The sequence below is a fragment of the Camellia sinensis genome, chromosome 7 (genome assembly GCF_055761805.1).
Source record: "Camellia sinensis isolate YWXY chromosome 7, ASM5576180v1, whole genome shotgun sequence".
Classification (NCBI taxonomy): domain Eukaryota; kingdom Viridiplantae; phylum Streptophyta; class Magnoliopsida; order Ericales; family Theaceae; genus Camellia; species Camellia sinensis.
In genome coordinates, this window is record NC_138967.1 from 133,124,859 (window position 1) to 133,145,334 (window position 20,476).

Here is a 20,476-nt window from a genome sequence, read left to right on the forward strand (position 1 = left end):
TGTAGGGCCCTTCCCATTTTGGAGAAAACTTGGGTAAAGGCTGTCCTCGCATGATTGGGTCTACAATCTTCCATACTAGATCACCTTCTTCAAACTTCCTTGGTACCACAGTCTGGTTATAGGCTCGGGCGATGGACTCATGATACCTTTCCATGACTTTTATAGCTCTGTCATGCTTTTCCTCTAATGCTTCCAATCTGGTGGTTCGAGGCTCCAATACCATCCCCGAGGCGAGAGCCATTCGAGCAGATGGCGTTTCCAACTCTATAGGTAACACTGCCTCGGACCCATACACAAGGGAGTAAGGAGTTGCTTGAGTTGGCTTTCTCTTCGAAGTGCGATACGCCCATAGGGCTACTATCAACTGTTCGGACCAAGTCCCCCCAAACTCATCCATCATCTTGCTCAGAATCCTTATCAGTGTCTTGTTTGTGGCTTCCGCCTGCCCGTTCCCTTTTGGATAGTAGGGTGTGGATTTGTGATGCTTCACTTGGTAAGTCTCTAGGAGGCTCTTCACATATTTGTTTATGAAGGGAGTGCCATTATCCGAGAGGATGGTGTTTGGTACTCCAAATCGGCAAATGATATTCTCCTTGATGAAGTTCGCAACTGCAGGCCCCGTAGCGTTCTTCAGAGGAATTGCTTCGACCCACTTTGTACTCAATTCTGTGGTTGCGAGAATCCACTTGTACCCCTTAGAAGATGTGGAGATGGGCCCTATCAGATCAAAAGCCCAGGTATGGAACGGCCATGGCGTTCGGATACTATGCAGGTCTACAGCTGGAGCATGGATCAAATTTCCGTGTTTCTGACAAGTCTGGCACCTCTTCACGTGATGGGATGCATCTGACTCCATGGTCGGCCAGTAATACCCAAGGTGTATAAGTTGCTCGAACAGCCGAGCCCCTCCTTGATGTTCAATCTCGTGGGCTCTTCCGAGGACTAGATCTGACTCTTCCTTGGAGAGACATCTCAGGGGAGTGCCCTCAATACTTCTTCTATACAGCTTGTCTTGATCAAGAAAGTACCGCCTCGCTCTCCTCTTGAGGTGTGCAATGTCCCTCGGGCTCTCAGGTAGTGTTCCCTCTTTGAGATAGTCAATGTAGACTTGCCTCCAGTCAGGGGTATCAATTTCAAAGCAATTCTCATCCTCCCGGATGTATGACTGACACTTGGGGCATTCCTTCTGTAATTGATTCGAGTCCTTCTCCATCTCGGGCCAATAATAACCTTGTCTTTGGATTCTTCTATACAGACTGATATCCCCATCCCCGCAAGACTTTTCATGGATCTGTTGTAGTCGGAAGCTTGCTTCTTGTTGGCCAACACACCGGGCTAGGAATCCGGTACCTCCTCGGAAGTAAAGTTCACCTTGAATAATTGTGAATTGGGCAAGCTTGGCCATAGTCAGTTTTCCAACTTTGCTTCTGTGTTGTTCGAGGACTTCTCCTCTCCAGTCCTCCGGAAGGCCTTTATCTTCGGGTATTATTGAAGGTTCTGTTCTCTTCTTGATAACAATTATTGCCTCTTCCTCTGGAATGTCAACTCTTGCCCCTAATGTTGCGAGGGCATCTGAAAACTTGTTGTCGGAGCGAGGCACATGCTCTATTTCGACCTTCTGAAATTTGTCAAGAAGCCTTTGGACTGTTGTTCGATATGTGGCCAAAGCAGGCTCCTTTAAGACGAACTGTCCTGAAACTTGCTTCACTATCAGCTTTGAGTCCCCCCGGATCCGAATCTTCTTGATACTGTGCTTCTCAGCTGCTATCAAGCCTAAAATAAGAGCCTCATACTCGGCTTCGTTATTCGAACAATGGAAATCCAGTTTATAAGACAAATATAACTTTTCCCCACTTTTGCTTGTAAGGACTATCCCGGTTCCTCCCTTCCCTCCGGCTGCTGCTCCGTCAAAGCTCAATGTCCAGAAGTTTTCCTCGGAAGCCATAGCTGCATGCACCTCTCCTCTTAATTCTTCATTCACTTGTTCATAGTCACCACTTGGAAATTGGGCAAGGAGATCAGCTAAGGCTTGGCTTTTGATCGCCTTGGGGGCTACACATGTGATCTCGAATTCACCTAGTGCTAACAACCATCTTGCCACCTTCCCGGTTAGAGCAGGCTTGCTGAGGAGGTATCGGATTGGATCACTTTTAGTGACAATCTGAATCTGGTGTGCTAAGAAGTAATGTCTGAGCTTTTGGACAGTGAATACTAAAGCTAAACAATGTCTCTCTACCGGGGTATATCGGACTTCTGCTCCTCGAATCTTCCGGCTGATGTAATACACCGGGCGTTCTGCTCCATCTACATCTTGGACCAATAATGCCCCTATGGACTTGGGGGTTGAAGTTAAGTACAACATTAGCGGCACCCCGGGCTGCGGGGCTATCATGGTCTGAGGCGAGGTCAAGGCTGCCTTGATTCTCTCGAAGGCCTTTTGGTGCTCCTGGTTCCACTCGAACTTGGCATCTCCTTTTAACAATGAACCGAAAGGGGCCGAGATCTCTGCAAGTGCTGGGATAAACCTCCGAATATAAGACACTTTCCCGAGGAACTTCTTTAACTCCTTCTGAGAATGCGGGGGAGGCATTGCTCTGATAGATTTGACCTTGTCTTCATCTGCCTCGATACCATGCCTATGTACAAGAAACCCGAGGAACTTCCCGGCCGTCACCCCGAAAGCACATTTGTGAGGATTCATCCTCATTTTGAATTTCTGGCACCTCTTGAATACCTTCTCAAGGTCTCGGAGATGGTCTTCTTCTTTCTTGGATTCCACCACTAGATCATCAACATAATCTTCCACCTCATGATGGATCATGTCATGAAAGATTGCAGTCATAGCCCTTTGGTAAGTTGCACCGGCATTCTTGAGTCCGAAAGGCATGACTGTATAGAAGAAGTTTCCGAGAGGTGTTCTAAAAGCAGTCTTTTTTGCGTCCTCTTCAGTCATCTTAATCTGATTGTATCCACTGAATCCATCCATGAATGAGAACATCTGGTGTCCCGAGGTAGTATCCACGAGGGTGTCGATGTGAGGAAGAGGGAATTCATCCTTCGGGCAAGATTTGTTCAAATCTCGAAAGTCTACACATACTCTGATTTGGCCATTCTTCTTCTTTACTGGCACGATGTTTGCTAACCACGTGGGGTACTGTATTGGCCGGATGAAACTAGCCTGTTGAAGTTTTTCAATCTCCTCCTTAATCTTCTCTTCGAGATCTGGATGATATTTTCGAGCAGCTTGCTTAATTGGCTTGGAGTTTGGGAACACATCAAGATAGTGGGAGACTAGGTCAGGATCTAGTCCGGGCATTTCCTTATATGACCAAGCAAACACATCTGAGTATCGGCTTATCAACTTTAACAACTGTTCCCGCTTCTCTGGGCTAAGGCTCGAACTTACGAATACCGGCCTCGGTGCATCTTGTCCATCACTCAGATCTATTTCAATAAGTTGTTCGGGCTGAGGCTTCGGCCCATCTTGCATACATTCTGGAGCCACTTCAGGCTTTATTACTATATCATTGTCAGGAGGCTCTTCTTTTGACTCGGAGTCGGTGACTGAAGAAACCGACTCCCCGCACCTTCATAAATAGTACACCATCTTGCCTCCTTCTCGAACTTTCATCACCTTTCGAGGAATAGGCGGACTTTCTGTTCTAGACATTGCCCGCTTACTTGATTCTGCCATCGGCTCCTTGTCATCTTTGATATCCTCCCAACGAGGAATTTTGACCCCTCGAGGCTTAGAGGTGGTGGGAACTTCTTCGATAGCCAGTTCGGTGAAGTAGATGGCATCAGAATAATGAGCTTCATGGATCTCGAAAGGCCTTTCTGTAGCCTGAATTGTCACCGTCTTCTTTCCCCATTTAGCCTTAACACACTGATGATAACTCGATGGTACAGCCCCATATCTATGCATCCAGGTCCTCCCTAGAATGATGTGATAATTTGCCTCAGAATCGATAATATGGAACTTGGTGGCCGAGCGAATCTCTCCAACGGCTAAATCAACAGTTACGCATCCGATAGTAACTCTCCTTTCTCCACCGAAGCCAGTGATGACTATCGGCTGCTTCACAATGCGTTCTTCAGAGATTCCGGCTTTTTCTAGAGTAGCGCGAGTCATAATGTTGATAGAGTCTCCACTATCTAGAAAGGCCCTTTTGAACTCAACCCCGTTAATAAAAACAGTCACATAAAGCGGGCGATTGTGAGAAAAAGGATACTTCCGATCAGCCTCGGAGAAAGTAATGGCACTAGATTGCTCTTTTGCCTTCCTCGGGATAGACCCCTCAGTCGACATGCATTCCTCATGGTGTGCCTCGGCTATATTAATGATAGACTTGGTGATTTCCGTTCTTGCCTCCCTGGAAAGTCCAAGCTGGTCAAAGAACTGCTTGAACTTTACACAGTCTTGCAGGGTTTTGGCATAGTGATCCGGATCTTTTTCCACTCTTGGAGGCTCGTAGTTAACCATCTCCTCGGTCTCCTCAAAATAAGATGCCACATAAACATGGTGTCCTCCTCTTCCATAGTATTCTTCTCCTCCTTCTGGATCAAAGGGATCTTCGCCATGAGTCATAAATGTTCTGCCCTCTGGATCGAGAGCACTTCCATAGTAAACTTGCTCACCCTCTGGCTCGAGGATGTCGTCCAGATAACAGTCATCGTCATCGAGATTAGCGATAGCCTCGATCATTGGGCCTTCATAAGCTATCATAGCAACATTCTTGCCCTTGTCTCGGTGTTGAGGATATGGTTGTTCTCGGATGTCTTGAGTCCCTCGCTTTTTGAACCTCAATTCGTCTGCCTCGACTTTATCTCTGAAGATTTTCCTGAGAGTCCAACACTTCTCTGTCGGATGTTTCAATGTACGATGGTAGACACAAAATTCAGGGCTCTCACGGTCCTTTTTTGATGGCATTTCTTCAACATAAGGCAATTTTAGCTCTCCGTCAGCCACCCATTCCTTAACTAGAGCTTTCACTTCTTCGATTCCACATGGATAAGAAACATTCCCCTTTTCACCATTATATTGCTTTCTTTTCTGGCCCCTATGACCTCCTCCTTGTGAATTTCGGGTATCCGGGGCAGAGGCAGCAGCAACGATAGGTCCACGAGATGACTTGAAACTAGTCTTGTAACTGGCTTTAAATCCGGACTCCTGAGCCTGAGGGATGCTAATGTTCCGAGCTGCTTCTATTAATGCCGAGAAGGTGGGTAGCTTGTGGTTAACTAGAAACATTTTGTACCTGCTCAATGCCCCTTCTAGACAAATTTGAACCAGATAACTCTCCTCAACTGCTTCATGACAATCCACGGCCTTGTCCTGAAACCTTTTGACGTAGTCAAGGATGTCTTCACTTTCTTGTTGCTTCTCTTTACACAATGTAAGTGTGGTCACCTTCTCCGCCACTTGAAAGAACTTGGAGTGGAATTTGTTAACCATTTCCTCCCAACTTCGGACAGAGTTTGGGGCCAAATTAACATACCAACTATATGCTCGGTCGGTGAGGGACTTAGAGAATTCTCTCAGTCGGAGGACGTGGTTTGAACCATGAATACTTAGAGTCTCGATGAATCGCACAACATGTTCTCGGGCATTTCCTTGTTTGCCGTCGAACTTGATGAACTTCGGCACTGTATACCCCTCAGGGTATGGATAGCTCAGCATCTTAATGGGGTAAGGCGGCTTGACGTCTGGATCAGGCAAAGAGGGTAAGGTCCTCTTGCCCCGTTCGAGATCGAACATGGCCTGCACATCGGCGAGAGTGAGAAACTGTTGAGGGAGAGAGTTTGATGGTGGTATTCCCGGGACTTGGCTTATGTACCCGAAGACTGAGCTAGGGGCGTCTTGGCCATTCTGGTGCTGCGAATTCATCATTGGTGAGGACATTTGACGATACTGGCCATCAGCGCCTATAGACAAGCCAGTTGGTGATGGGATATTGAATTGAGGCCCGTAAAGTCCACCGTACGGCGCCGCTATACCGGGTTGTGCTTGCAGATTTGTTGTCGGCACCAAAGGAGGCCCGCTTGGTGCTTGGGTAACATTTACTGGTGGCGTGACAAGATTAGGTACGGGCAGAGCTCCCTTTTGCGCCATCACACTCCTTATGTTTTCCTGGACACCAACAGTCGCCGGAGCACCATTCATTACACTAGAAACTCCCCTAGTCACCATTGGATCTTGGCTTGGCACGCCATGGAGCCCGGGTATGGGCAAACTGCCGCCGCCTACTGTGGTTTGAGCATGTGTTACTGTGGCCGTGTTGCCATGAGCCATAGGCTGATTGGGGCCTACTTCTCCTTGGATTTGATTTTGCGCTCCGGCGAGAATAACTCCACCACCAGTTTGATTCCCGTTTGGCGCCGGTGCAAAGTTAGAACTCATCACCAACATGGTGTGAGTGAGATTCTGAAGAGTGGTAAGAATCTCTTGCTGAGTATTCTGAAGTCCTTGAATGGCTTCAAGCAAAAGTGGTTGATCTGGAGTCATGGTTCTGTCATCACCACCATTAGAGGATCCTTGTTGGTGAACTTCATCTTCTCCCGCCATCCTTGTTGGAGTTGTGTGGATTCCAGATCTCGTTGAGACCATTAACCAATCCGCCTCCCCAGCAGAGTTGCCAAAATGTAGGAGAGGGTTCAAGAAAGGAGTTGGAAAATTCGAAGATCTTCGAAGATCCTTGAAGAACAACTTCGAATTCTCTAGAATATGATGAGAGGCTTAGATTCTTCAATAATCTCAACTTAGGAACATAACAACAAAGGAGATGATGGAGATAAGAGATTGGGTGAAGAAGAAGGCAAAATGGCTAGAGAATAGAATAATGGCAAGGTTCTCCCATGGATCTCCCACTTTCACTCTCAAGGTTGATAATGGAGAAGGGAAATTAATTCTTTCCCAAGAGTTAAAAAATCTCCAAAATCCATCCCTTGTAAAGCTATGGGTGGGTGCTATTTATAGGCACCTCATGATGTAGAATGGAGCCCATGTGTAAGGCACATGGGGGATATTCTCTCTAACCACCTTGTCCGAGGAGGTGACCTCTCCGAGGAGGTGACTTCTCTGAGGATGAGAAAACCCCGAAGAAGAGATCAGTCCCTCGGCGAACCCTTCTTCTTAGCCACACCTAACCAATGATCCCCAATCATCCCAAAGGGTCAGGGGTAGTCCCAGAGGACGTCCTGCCGCAAAATATTGCCGAGTCTCATGGACCCCCCGGGATCGTGCCACCTCGACCCGGGTATAGGCTAGTTTAACCGAAGAGTGAATTTGTCTCCACTCACCGTCCTCGGGATCGGGTCCTTTGTTCGAACTCCATTACACCCATGGTTCTGGTGCGTAGATCCCGGAAAGCTCCGAGCCCGCAAGTGTTCTGGGACTCATTAACGGAGTGACTTCTAGATTGCGTCTGAATCTGTTCGAAGCCAAGTACTTTGGATCTCTAGATTCGTGGATCCGAATCCTTTCGAGTCCGAGTGCCTCGGATCCCTAGGCTTGCTTAATACCCTTTCGAGTCCGGGCCCGAGTAAGTCTCTAGGTTCATGGATCCGAACCCTTTCGAGGCTTAGAGCGATTCAATCCGTTTGATGGCGATAAATCTGGGCCCACCGATTCTTGGACTTGCGATAAATTCGGGCCCACTAATCTTGGGCTATTGGGCCTAAATAATTTAGTGGGCTCAAATTAGCCCCTCTTACAATTGTAAAGTGCTAAAATTAAAATTGACATTTTACTTTTTCTAATGCAAAACCCCTTATAAAAATAAATAAATAAATAAAACACTAGTTATAGTTACAAAAATGTCTCAAATGCTCGCCTAGAAGATTAATAGCCAGTGAAAGTAAATAGATTTTTTGTTACAACGGATGACGATGCCAAGAAGTCAACAGAGTTCGATAATTTTTGGTTTCAATCATAAATGCATGGTAGGACCAAAATGATGAAAATGGGACGGACGATAGAGACATTGGTGATACAGAGCATCTGAAGCCCCTTATTCATGGAGTCTTAGGCATAAGTTTCACGTTCCATCGGTCAATCTAATACAAAATTTAAATAATAATATTAAAATTAAAGTATTATTATTCAAAATCAAAAATTAAATTCTCTTTTCAAATTTAATAATATAACAATCAATTATGGTATCAAAAGTCACACTCTCTCATATTTTTTTTAATTATTAATTAATCATATTATTTACATATTATTAAATTTAAAAAATGAGCCTACAAAATTAATTTGTATATCATTTTTAATAAACAACCATGTTATTTCTTATTAATATACCACCTAATCTATCGTGATAGAGAGAGAACAGAAATAAATAGAGAGAAGAGTGTGGATTCACTGTTTGGGTTCATCTCATATCATTATAGATAAATTAATAGTGCTAAATAAGTGTTTTTTTCCAAAAAGAAAATGAGTGAGACCTCCATTTTTTAGAATTCCCGCCACTTAAAAAGTGATCTAGATCATTCATGTGTGAGTGTGTGTGTGTTTTTTTTTTATCGTTTTATATCTCTCACATGACATGAGTGGTCCAAATCATTTTAAAGGTGATGAGAGTTTTAAAAAATTGAGATTTCAATCATTATTGTCTTTAAAATTGATATAATTAGACCAAACCTATCTATAAAGAAATCTTGTCCTTCCATTTGACGTCATCTAATTAGCACGTACATATTATCCTTATCCCTTAGTCACTACTGTCAATCTCATTCATGATCAATCTCATTTATTTAGTACCCATTTGGAAATAGATTTTTTTTAATAATTTTATAATTTTTTAATTAAAATATTTTGTTTGAATTTTTTAGATTAAGTTTTTTAAAAATTGAGTTTTTTTATTTTCGTGTTTTTTTTTGTAAATATTTTTAAAATTTCAAACATTTTTTAAAAAAATTTTAGATGCACCTTATTTAGGTGTATCTAAAAAGTAAAAAATTTGTGAAAAAATATTTTAAAAAATTAATAAATTCATAAAAATATAAAAAATTTACTGAGTTCTCGTATTTTTTTAATATATTTTTGATATTTAGTGAATTTTTACAAGATTTTTTTTTTCACAAATTTTTTACTTTTTAGATATATTTAGGTTAGGTATGTCTAAAAATTAAAAAAATTACTCAAAATATTAAAAAAATAAGTAAAAATAAAAAAATACAGAAAATAAAAAAATAAATTTTTTTGAAAAGTATTTTTGAAAAACTCTTACTAAAGTAAAATGATGTTTGTAATGAAATTTTTAATTTTTTTTAAAAAAAAATATGAAAAGAAATAATATAAGAGATCTCCAATGGTTCACTAAAATTTTCACCAAATTTGAGTAAAAAAATCACCATTTTCTCAATTTGATACAGACGGCTCCAACAGTTCACTTTTTATCAAATCTGCTCCAGGACAACCGGTTGGTCGACCGGCCGGTCGACCGGTAAGAGGAAGTTTTTTTTTTTGAATTGTTTGAACCCATAAAGTTGAACTGTTTGAACCTTTTAGTAGTGGACCGGTTGGTTGACTGGCCGGTCGATCGGTAAGGCAATTTTTTTTTTTTTGAACCTATAAATTTGAACTGTTTAAATCTTTTCGTGGTCGACCGGTTGGTCAACCGGCCGGGCAACCGCGAGTTGACCGGTTCCTCTCTTCCAACAGTCGCGCACAGTAATTTGATGAAATATGTACGTTGTTCTCACTTTGATTAATTTTTTGGTGAATTTTTAATTTGATACCGATTTGATACAACTGTTGAAATATTAAATAGTAATTTTTTTACCAAAATTTAAATTTGATGTCAAATTTAATAAACCGTTATAGATGGTCTAAATAAATAATTAAAAGTGGGTAAATTGACCGATATGTTCTTGTCATGCATGCCGTGCATAGTACCCGTCTGATGGGACTGATGCGGCGGACGGCAGACCTGCTAGGCATAATGTGACGTTTGCAAATTTTATTATTTTAATATTTTTTTTTAATATACTTGGACTGGTAAACATGAAAAATGATAGGGGTGAGTATGGTCTGGTTTGGATTAAAGTAAAATTAGGATCAATTTATTATTTACGGATCTTAAAAAATTAGAATCAATCTAATCCGTTTAAATAGTAGAATCAATCCATTTAAATACAGATTGAATCGATTTAGGACCACAGATTTACGTAATTAAATAACAAAAAATATATATAACACTTTAATTTTATAAAAATATAAATATAGCATCATATTAGTTTCACAATAGCAACATGTCTTTTTATAACAGCGACAAACTGTTCTAGAATTTAAACAACAATAAGAAAACTAGTTCCACTATAAGTATTTAGACCATTACAAAGTAGTACTAAAAACTAGCAAACAAAAGTAATGAAAGAAGATACTATGTAAGTTTAGGTTTGGATTTAATTTTTATATGAAATAAGAGAAGATACTATGCAGGATGGTATATAATAAAAATATAGACTATTTGTATACGGTCCGGATCGGTTCTAATCCGGAACCGTAGGGTTTAATCCGAAACCAATCCGTAAATTACGAATTTTTAATTTTTCAATCCGGAACGAAACAACGGATTCAAAAAATTAATCCAAATTTACTGAATTAGATTAGACTGAATCGAATTACGAATTTCACAAATTCTGTACTTAGCCTTAGAAAATGAGGGAGACCCCATTATGGGAACCTCACTATGATTTGGATCATTCATATGTGTTGATTTTTTTTTTTTTTTTTTCTTTATCTCTTATATGAATGGTTTAGACTACTTTGAGATGGTGAAAGTTTTTAAAAATGGTAGCCTCAATTATTACTGAAAAACACTTATAACAATATATTAAATTTTTTTGATAAAATAGTCCTATGAATGCGATAGCAGTCCATCAATGTTTGACATAAATGAGGGGGTGTGTGTTCAGACACGAAATAAAGACACATAAAGAAGGAGTAAAATGGTCTTTTTTATGTCAACTCTGCCACAGTTCATGAAGGCACTATGTATAGCTTTGTAAGATAAAAATTATAAGGTATGTTTGGTTTTTATTTGGGAGATGAATTTTAGAAAAAAAATTTTAAAAAATTGTTTGATTTGAGGTTTTTTTTTAAAATTTTCAAAATCACTTTCTCTCTCTTACACATCAATCAATCACTTTTTCTCTTTCCTCTCTCATTTTCAATCACTTTTTCTCTCACACACATCTACTCAAATTCTCTCAAAATATCAAATCATCTCAAACTCCCAAAAAAACAACTCTTCCAAAATATACAACCAAATAAATCAAAAAAATTTCTAAACTCTCTCCCAATTTTTTTTTCAAAAACAACTCTCCCAAAAACAAACCAAACAAGCCCATAGACTTTTAGATTTTTTTTTGTAACTTTTTTTACTTTTAGCAAATGAGGCTTTACAAGACTTTTCATCTCTTTTTTTTTTGTTTTTTTTTTTTCTAATATTAAGGCCAAGTTTAGCAACTCTAAAATAATCCATCCTTTTATCTTTTTATCTTTTTTTTCATCACATCACCTCTCTACTTTTCTGAATATCTTTTCGTAATAAGACAAAAAGTGCATTTATTTAGGTTATCTTAAACAACCCCTAATTATTGCTATGGCGGTCAACAAACCTCTGTCAAATTAATTATAATTTTAATAATTTTTTTTACATATTTTAAAATATTTTTTCAATTTTTAATACATTTTTTAAATATTTTTTCAATACTAATAATAATTTTAACAGCTATCATTAAAAAAAATTTCTTATTTTTTAAAAAATATTCATCATGTTTGGTTTCTGTTTTTTGAGTTATTTTTCAAAAAAAAGTAATTTGATAATTATGTATTAAAAATGGATATGTGTTTGGTTTCCAAAAATTTTATTCCTCCCTCCGTCCCAAATTATTAATCCCTTATTCTATTTTTCATTGTCCCAAAATATTAGTCTCTCTTCAAAAATCAACTACAAAAATAATATAAATTTCCTACTTTGCCTTTCTTTTAAATTAATAAACAAGATAAAAAGTACAATTATGACATTGATATTCTTAAAAAATGTACTATCAAAAGGGTAATTTTGAAAAATTAACTTTTTTAAAGTGTAATAATTGTACTATCAAAAAAAAATTGAATTCTCTAAAAAGAACTATTATTTTGGGAGAGAGGGAGTATTGTAAATTCAAATTTCCCTCCACAGGTGGAGAGAGAGGTTGCCTAAAGGATGTATTCAACAATAAAATAAAATAAAATAAATTATTGTCACATCAAAAGTTTTGTTTGGCATTGACTTTTTTGTGTTGGGACTTTTTTAGGGTTGGTTTGGGATGTTCTAAAAAAGTGCACTTTTTGACTTATTGGTTTATATGGGTTGAGTTTGGGTTGGGTTTGATGTGATGTGTTAGAGAGATGATGTGATTTAAATAAGATGATGTGACTTAAATAAGATAGTGACTTTTTGACTTTTTGTATTATTTAGGTCATGCCAAACTTGGCCTTAGTCTCGTTTGGTTTGATTTTTTTGACTTTTGTAAGAGAAAAAGTGTAATAATTATGATTTGGATATGACATTTTGTCTTATTGACTTATATAGTTAATTTTGCCTCCGTTTGGGAAGTGGGTTGGCTTTTTGACTTTTTGGCTTTTTTGGCTATTTTAGCCTGGACTTAAAAGCTTGGTTTGGGAAGGGCTTTTTGGCTTTTTTGAGTTTTTTTGTGAGAGAAGAATGTAATGATTATGGGTTGGATGTGATGTTTTGTTTGTTATGGCTAAAATAGCCTATTTTGTTTTTTGTGGCTAAAATAGCCAAAAAAGCCTACAAACCCACTTGCCAAACACAGGCTTTGTGTTTTTGTGCTTTTTTTGGCCAAAAATCAAATGTCAAACGAAGCTTGTATTACCATATTTATTTTATGTATATATGTACATACTATATATGTATCAAACATAAAATAGGAACCAAATAGAGATTTTGAAAAAAAAAATCTAAAAAAAAGATTTTGAAAACTCTTTTAGTTATTTTGAATAACCGAACAAAAACTCTAATAATTTTCAAAAACTTAAGTGCAAAAAAGAGTAACCAAATAGGGTGATTTTTTTCGGCTCTCAGAGCACCTCCATCATTATCATCATATCTCACTTTTATTCAAAAATAAAAAAATTTCCAACAACCCAATCTCACTTAAGTAATGCTAGAAATTCCAAAAATTTTATCAAAATTTCCACTATGTAAGACATTTAGTAGAACTTTTAGTAAAATTTTTAGAATTTCTAGCATTTTTTATGTTACTTTTATGCCGTAATTTAGGCCAAGTTTGGCATGATTGAAAAAAGACAAAAAGTCAAAAAGTCACTATCCTATTTAAGTCACATCATCTTATTTAAGTCACATCACCTCTCTAACACATCACTTCAAACCCAACCCAAACCCAACCCATATTTCATAAAAAGTCAAAAAGTGCACTTATTTAGTCTAATGCAAGGTGCAATTCATATTTCTTTTTTAATGAGCAATGTTTGGTAGCTCGAAAAGGAGGTTGGCTTGAATGGCTCAAAATGCATCTTGCCACTCGTTCGGGCAAACGTCTAGTCAGTTGTTCGGCGAGAAGGCTGTCAGTCACGATTGACAAAGGTGACAACCGCGGTAGACAAGTTTTCACCCGATCGTCCGAGCGAATGTACGGTAAACACCCATTCGGGCCATTCGAGCCCCTTCTTTTCAGGCTACCAAACATTTTTTGTATCCCGATAAGGACATGGGCTCGAATAGCTCGAAATTCATCTTATCGGTCATCCGAGCGAACGTCTGGTGAGAAAGCTGACAACCGCTGTAGACACCCTATTTTTTACGGCCCCTTACAACTTGGATGTCCTTGCAGGTACACCCAATGATGAGTTTGTTTGCTCGCCGAGTGCTCGAAGTCTTCAGCGGAAGGCCACAGCTTTGAACCTTTCAAACCCTACATCATTTTTATCTCATTTTTTGACCATGCCTTGGTCTTTCCAGCCTGTAGCCTCTGGTAGCCTACCGGCCATCCCTGGAGGCTGTCAGCCATCATTTTTGGTCTGCCGGCCATTGATGTGCCTTGCCGGCCACCAATGTTTTCTGCAGATATTTTATGCCAGCTATGCCAGCTGTGCCAGCTGTTTGCACAGATGCATGCATCTATCCACACGTGGAGGGCTGGATCTCCTTGTAGAAATTTCATGTTTTCTATATATAGAGACCCCCTCTCTCTTGTAGCAAGGCTAGAAAAATTTTAGACTCAAAATTTTCCTCTCTCTCTCTCTCTACAAATTCTCTACACTTTTGCCTACACTTCCTTGACCAAAGTTGATCACTTTTGGACTAAGGTTTCTTGAAGCCTTCTTGGAGCTCTAGAAGGTAGTTTTAGCTTGAATTGTTGCTTGGAATCACTCTTCTCTTCAAGAGGTATAATACTTGCCTTGTTAGCTTGTTTTGCACATTTGTTTCTCTATCTTTTTCTTATTGTTTTGGGTTATTTTTTGGGCTGTAAAAAACTCTATTTTTATGCGCTGAAATTGGTGTTTTAGGCCATTTAAGGTTAGAGGGTGGTTCACCCTTCTTTATTCCTTGTTGGTAAGGCCTTTTCACCTTTGTTTTTCATTTTCAAACCATCTCTTTTTGGGCCTTCAAGCACTGAATTTTAGAGTTATTCCAGTGGCTAAAATCATATTTTGAAGGCCAAAATTGAAAATGTTAGCCTCCCCTGCTTGTGTCTTGTTTGCTAGTCTAGTTAGCTCCATGCTTTAGCTTATTTTTTAACTTGTTGTAGCTTGATTACAGCATGTTTTAGACTTTGATTTAGACTGTTTTAATTCTATTTTGGGTTGGTTAAGTCATTTGAGTCTTGTTTTGTATGCTTGTATTGTAATAATCCTCACAAGTTTGGTGTTTTAGGCCATTAGACATTACTTGTTTGAGTTGATTGCATGTTTTTAGTGCTTTTTACCCTTATTTTCAGGACTAATCATCTCTGCAACCTCCCTCCTTTCTTGGCTTTTACTTTTTCTTTGAAAGTGGTTTCAAGTCACTTGCTTGCTTAAGTGTGAAATTGAGATTTCGTACTTAATGGTTTAATCCCTTAGGGGGTTCATTACCAACGGTATGATGCTTCTTTCATACTCAAAACAACTTGTGTTTTGAGCCCTCTTTCCATTAGAGGACTTTAATCACCTTTGGACTTAATTGGATTAAAGGATGATTGGTAAGTTAAAATGAGTAACTAAAATTTGGGATTAAAAATGAGCAAGATAATAACTTGTGTGTTCAATCGGACGTTAATTGAACATAAGGAAGTTTGGGCCATTTCATACTTGTTAGTGATGAAATGATCCAAGTCTCCAAAGGTCAATCACTTCCCTTGATCCTCCATGATTGGGAGGTGGTTTAGGTCTTGTTTTGTCACATTTATTGAACTTGCACATCTTGAAACATAAGCCATCATGCAACGAAATTGCTTGAGTTGGTGGTTTGTGGCTTAAGTTCATCACTCCTTGGATTTGCTCATGAAAAAGAGGGGTGAGTTGTGCAGATAACCCTTGAAAATACCTTGTATATGCTCTGTTCGTCCTCTGTTGCAGCAAGGTGAACCAGTGCTTCAGTGACCGGCAGGCCACTTTCCATGGTCGGCAAGTGGCCAGCAGGGCACCATTGATGGCCGGCAGGTGGCCGGCAATATTCACCAGTGGCCGGCTGGCCACTGTTGCAATTCACAGCAGGATGTTAGTAAAGTGGAGCAAAATTCTCTGGAAGTGTTCAACTGTGCAAACAGAGACTTTCGAGAGCAAAACAGAAGTCTTTTTGGATGGAAACCGAGCATGCGCGTGCACATCTTTCATTTCCCGAGGCAGAATAGTTAATTACTTAGTTTCATTATTAGTTGCAATTGTTTTGTAATTATTTAATTAATTAGTTCATTAGCTAATTAATTCAAGTGTAGTAATAATAAGTTAATTAGTTTAGCTAGTTATTCATTTTGGTTTGTAAAAGTTAGCTTAATTAGCTAGTTAGCTTTGCTTAATTAGCTTGTTAGCTTTATTCATTCGGACTTTCCTTCGTGAGAGCAAAATGTAATAATGTGTATGTTTTCTAACCCCACGTCTTTCTCCCTTTTACTTAACCGCTTTCGATGGTTAGATTAGGAGTATCACATTTCAATTAGTATACCTCATGCTTGCATACATTCATCTTGTCTTGCATGCACCGAGGCTCGACGCATCATTCAAACTGCATTGTCATTTCAATACTTTCTTTGAATACGTATTTAACCGCATGTTATCAAATTGCCTCATATGCCATATTAATAGCCAAGCCTATTAATTGCATTCTTCGCATGTGTTACATCAGTCATCTTATATAGTTATGAATCATGCATTTTTCTAACTCTTTTGTTTTATCTTGGCTTGAAGTACTAGGCGAGTTTTTAGTGCTTTAGCATACTTGCATGAGTGTGAGTGATTGCCATGACTAGCATGCTTGCCATGAGACTAAGTGCTTAGTCACTATAGTTGTTTGCATACTTGTGGATGAAGGCTTATTGCTTGAATTGGAATGATTCAATGAATGCACGTTTAAGCCCACTTCGTCAACTGGCAAATTTGCAAACTTTAAGCTCACTTAAGGTGGCAAAATTAAACCCCTTTTTGAAAAACAAACATGAAATCGAATTATTCCAAATTGAGCAAACTAGTCTATATCTTGTGTGCGCACATCACATAGTAATACTAGCCTAATAAACCGAAACAAGAGCATATAATGTACATAAAAATCGTATCATGATTAATAGAGGCCGATATTTGATCAGGCGAGCGGGGGTGCTCAATTCATGACTTTTCCCTCTTGTACCCAAGTTCCTTAGCCGAGACAACTTTGGTGATGACAGACACGTAGCCTTTGGCACGGACACGTAGCCTTTGGCACGAGTCATGAGTTTTCTAAATTTTCTCCAAATAAAATATTTAGATGGCGACTTTGTATCTGGCAAAGCAGTCCAATTTTGGCATTTTTTATTCAAAATCGATTTTTCAAAAGATTTTTCAGATTTGGACTCTTTGGTGTTTATCAATTTCAAATTGCACTTGTAAGATTAGATTCAGAACCACAAGAGTCCGAACTGTAGGGCTTCTTTTGAACTTCCGAAAAGGGGGTGTGAAAAAGTCGAGCTACAGTTTCTGGCGACTTTGCTAGGGATATTAGAGAACTTGACTTGAACTCATGATATGACTTTTTATCTACACTTATGTGTTTTTTTGCATTTGTATTTGCATTGGTGCGCCTAAGTTACTGTATTTGCCATCTGCTATTCCTGGACGGTTTGCCAGAGGCTCGCTTAGAAAAGCTTGCCAGGGCTCTGCCACGATGGGAACACAATCCTTGGATCTGGGCTACCACTGTACCGTTTGATCCTCCTGTTTCTTCTCGATGTTAGTTGTGAGAGGTATATTAGGTAGTCTTGCTGAGGTACCCTTTTTGACCATTCGGCCTAGATGCATATCGAAAAGCCATAGAGACTGTTCCAAACTAGGACAGGTTGCTCACCTAAATGCAAGATTGTGTGAAACCGCTTTGCTTGAATAGTGAACTTTAGTTCCTGACGAAACTAGGACAGGGTAACCTTACCCCCTCATAGGGGTGTTTCGGCTCTCACTTAACTGGTATGTGCTTTTAGAGTGAAACTCTACAAGAATATGCGTATTAGTTGCAAGTTTGGGTATCAGATTTGAGGGTAGAAGTCAGTGTTGAGTGTAGTTCTACAGCTTATGATTACATCTGCATGTTGTTCACATCTGAGCTGAGGTGCTATACGGTTTTTGATTTTTGTTTTGTTTTTTTTTTTCTTTTTGCAAGGTAGTTTATCACAATTGCTTCGGACAGTTCGATTACCACCCCAAAGCACTCTGGACCCGTGTAAGGCGATTTTATCGATCTAGGGATCTTGCCAGGGGACAACCAGTGTTTGCTTCACTCCAACCGGTTACTAGACGGAGGAGGGTTATGCATAATTCACCAATTCAACAATCATCTACATTCAGTCAGGCTTCATCTTCTACACCTAGATCAGCAAGAGATCATTCGCCTATTCAGATGACTCAGTACCTTGCAGTCAGTATGGAGGATTTGATTTGTCATCTCCAACAAACAGTAGAAACCATGTAGCAAGATGCTGCCTGCCAAGCTGAAGTTACAACCCATCAAACTGAAGTGATAAATAAGCTGCAACAACAGTAACCACAGCCCACAGTGGCCTCTGCTTCTCATGCACCTCTTGCGGGTATCCCAGCACCCGGAATCACTGTTAATGCCCAGGCTAAGAATCAGGGCAATCCGGTAGACCCCCTCCCACCGCAAGCCTCCAAGGCACCAGTGTACCAAACTGAGGCGTCGTTTGAATTCGAAGTTGACTCGACTGTACTAAAGGTCAACAAACTAGAGAAGCTTCTCAAGCGGACACAGGGTGTGAACTCAATCCTTGACATTGAGGATAGATACACCGACTCCGCAATAACTTTGCCGGACCGGTTCAAAATGCCATACATAGATTGGTTCGATGGATCTGGGGATTTTATGGTCCATTTGCAGTTATTCTCTGATATCCTGCAGTCGATGGGCCTCACCAGATTTCAAAAGCTATCGCTTTTTGGCTTGACCTTATCAGGGATAGCGACAATCTAGTATGCAAAACTGAAGGATTTAGTAAAGCAGAGTTGAGAGGAAATGGTCGAGGGCTTCATCGCACAGTACTCTCATAATACCCAGATTGAGATCACAAATCGTGATCTTGAGGTAACCTGTCAGGAGCCAAATGAGGGCTTCTCAGACTTTGTAACGAGGTGAAGGGCCAAGACTTCCATGATGACTACTAGGCCGTTAGAGAAGGATCAAATCAGAATGGTGGTCCGCAATCTGCAAGGGAAATTATTGCAGAAGATGATTGTCTTGCCATTGTTCACATTTACTGAGCTCCATGAGATAGGGGTTTAGATTGAAGATGCAATAAAACAGGGGTTGATTGCCGATGAGAATGAGCAGCCCAAGAGGCCTTTTACACGTAGTTCCAATGCAACCACGAGTGGTAGCACATCTGTGCGGCGATCTGATGTAAATGTTGTCACTACTACAGCCAAAACCACTAACCCTTTCGCCAGTACAAATCCACAAACCTCAAACAACCAGGCCCAATCTCAAAGGGTCTTTACCCCACTCTATATGCCTTTATCCCAAGCCCTGAGGATGCTGATCAAAAAGGGGCATCTTAAGCTGTTAAACAACGCCCACTACCCGATCCTCTCTCACCTAAACACAACCCAGCCAAATACCACGCTTTTCACCAACAGCACGGTCACGATACCGACCAATGCTACAGGCTGCGTTATGAGATTCAAGATCTCATCGACAACAAGGTGATAGCACCACCCCAAATGCCAAATGTAACCACCAATCCTCTCCCATCCCACAACCAAGTTCCCCCACATCGGAACCTAAATCTAATACATACACTGGCCATCCCATATGACCCTAGCATATACATTACCCTTTCCTACCTACCTAAACCGGCCGTGTTCACTCCTGAAAGTACAGACTTGTGCATTATGGACACATCTACGCCTCAAACTAAACTCGTGGTGGCAACAGTGGTAGAAGAATGGTGGTTGGCCTTAGAAGAGAGTACAAGTCCACTGCCTGAGTGCTTTGAGGATTTGACTGAAGGGGAATATGACTCGTGCTGTTACATTATGCCAGTTTATTAAACCAAACCTGAAATGGTATTGCCAACAACAGCAGAGGTTGGTGTGGTTAGAAAAGATGGCCTAAGTCAGGGACTAGATGATCTAGCGGAGCTGGAAGAAGACTTAGACAATCTGCAGTTCTATGACGAACAAGATCAGGGGGACGTGTAGATTGGTTAGTTTGATCTGAATAGTAATGAACCTGACAAAGAGGAAGAAACTGAAACAAAACTTGAGGAACAGGGAGCAAGAATAACTGCAGTGGCCGGAATGGCCGAGGAAAAAGAGAAACTGCCGGAGAGCACCGGTATCAAGAATTTAGCTCAGGAACTGGGCACCGCGAGTATCGCGGATATAGAGCAAGAAGCCGCATTGAAGTGGTTTGAAAAAGAAAGGGACCAAGACAAACAGGAAGCTGGAAAAGCCCAATATCTTACGGGGGATGCTTCTGATGAGGGAGCGATCAAAACGGAGCTGGACAATTGTTTGTCGACTGCCGGAGGTGCATCGTAGGAGGACGATGATCTGCTTTTGGCCCACCCTAACGAGGATTGGGGTGAAGACTTGCCAGACAACACCTGATACTCTAAAGAGGTGGACCATATGATGAGAAGTGAGTGGTATTTCAAGCCGCCGCACTTGGACCAAGCTGAAGCCTCCGAAAAAGATAAAGAGGTTGAGAAGCAGAAGAAAAAATAGTTAAAAGAAGAGGCGGTACTAAAATAGCTAAAGAAA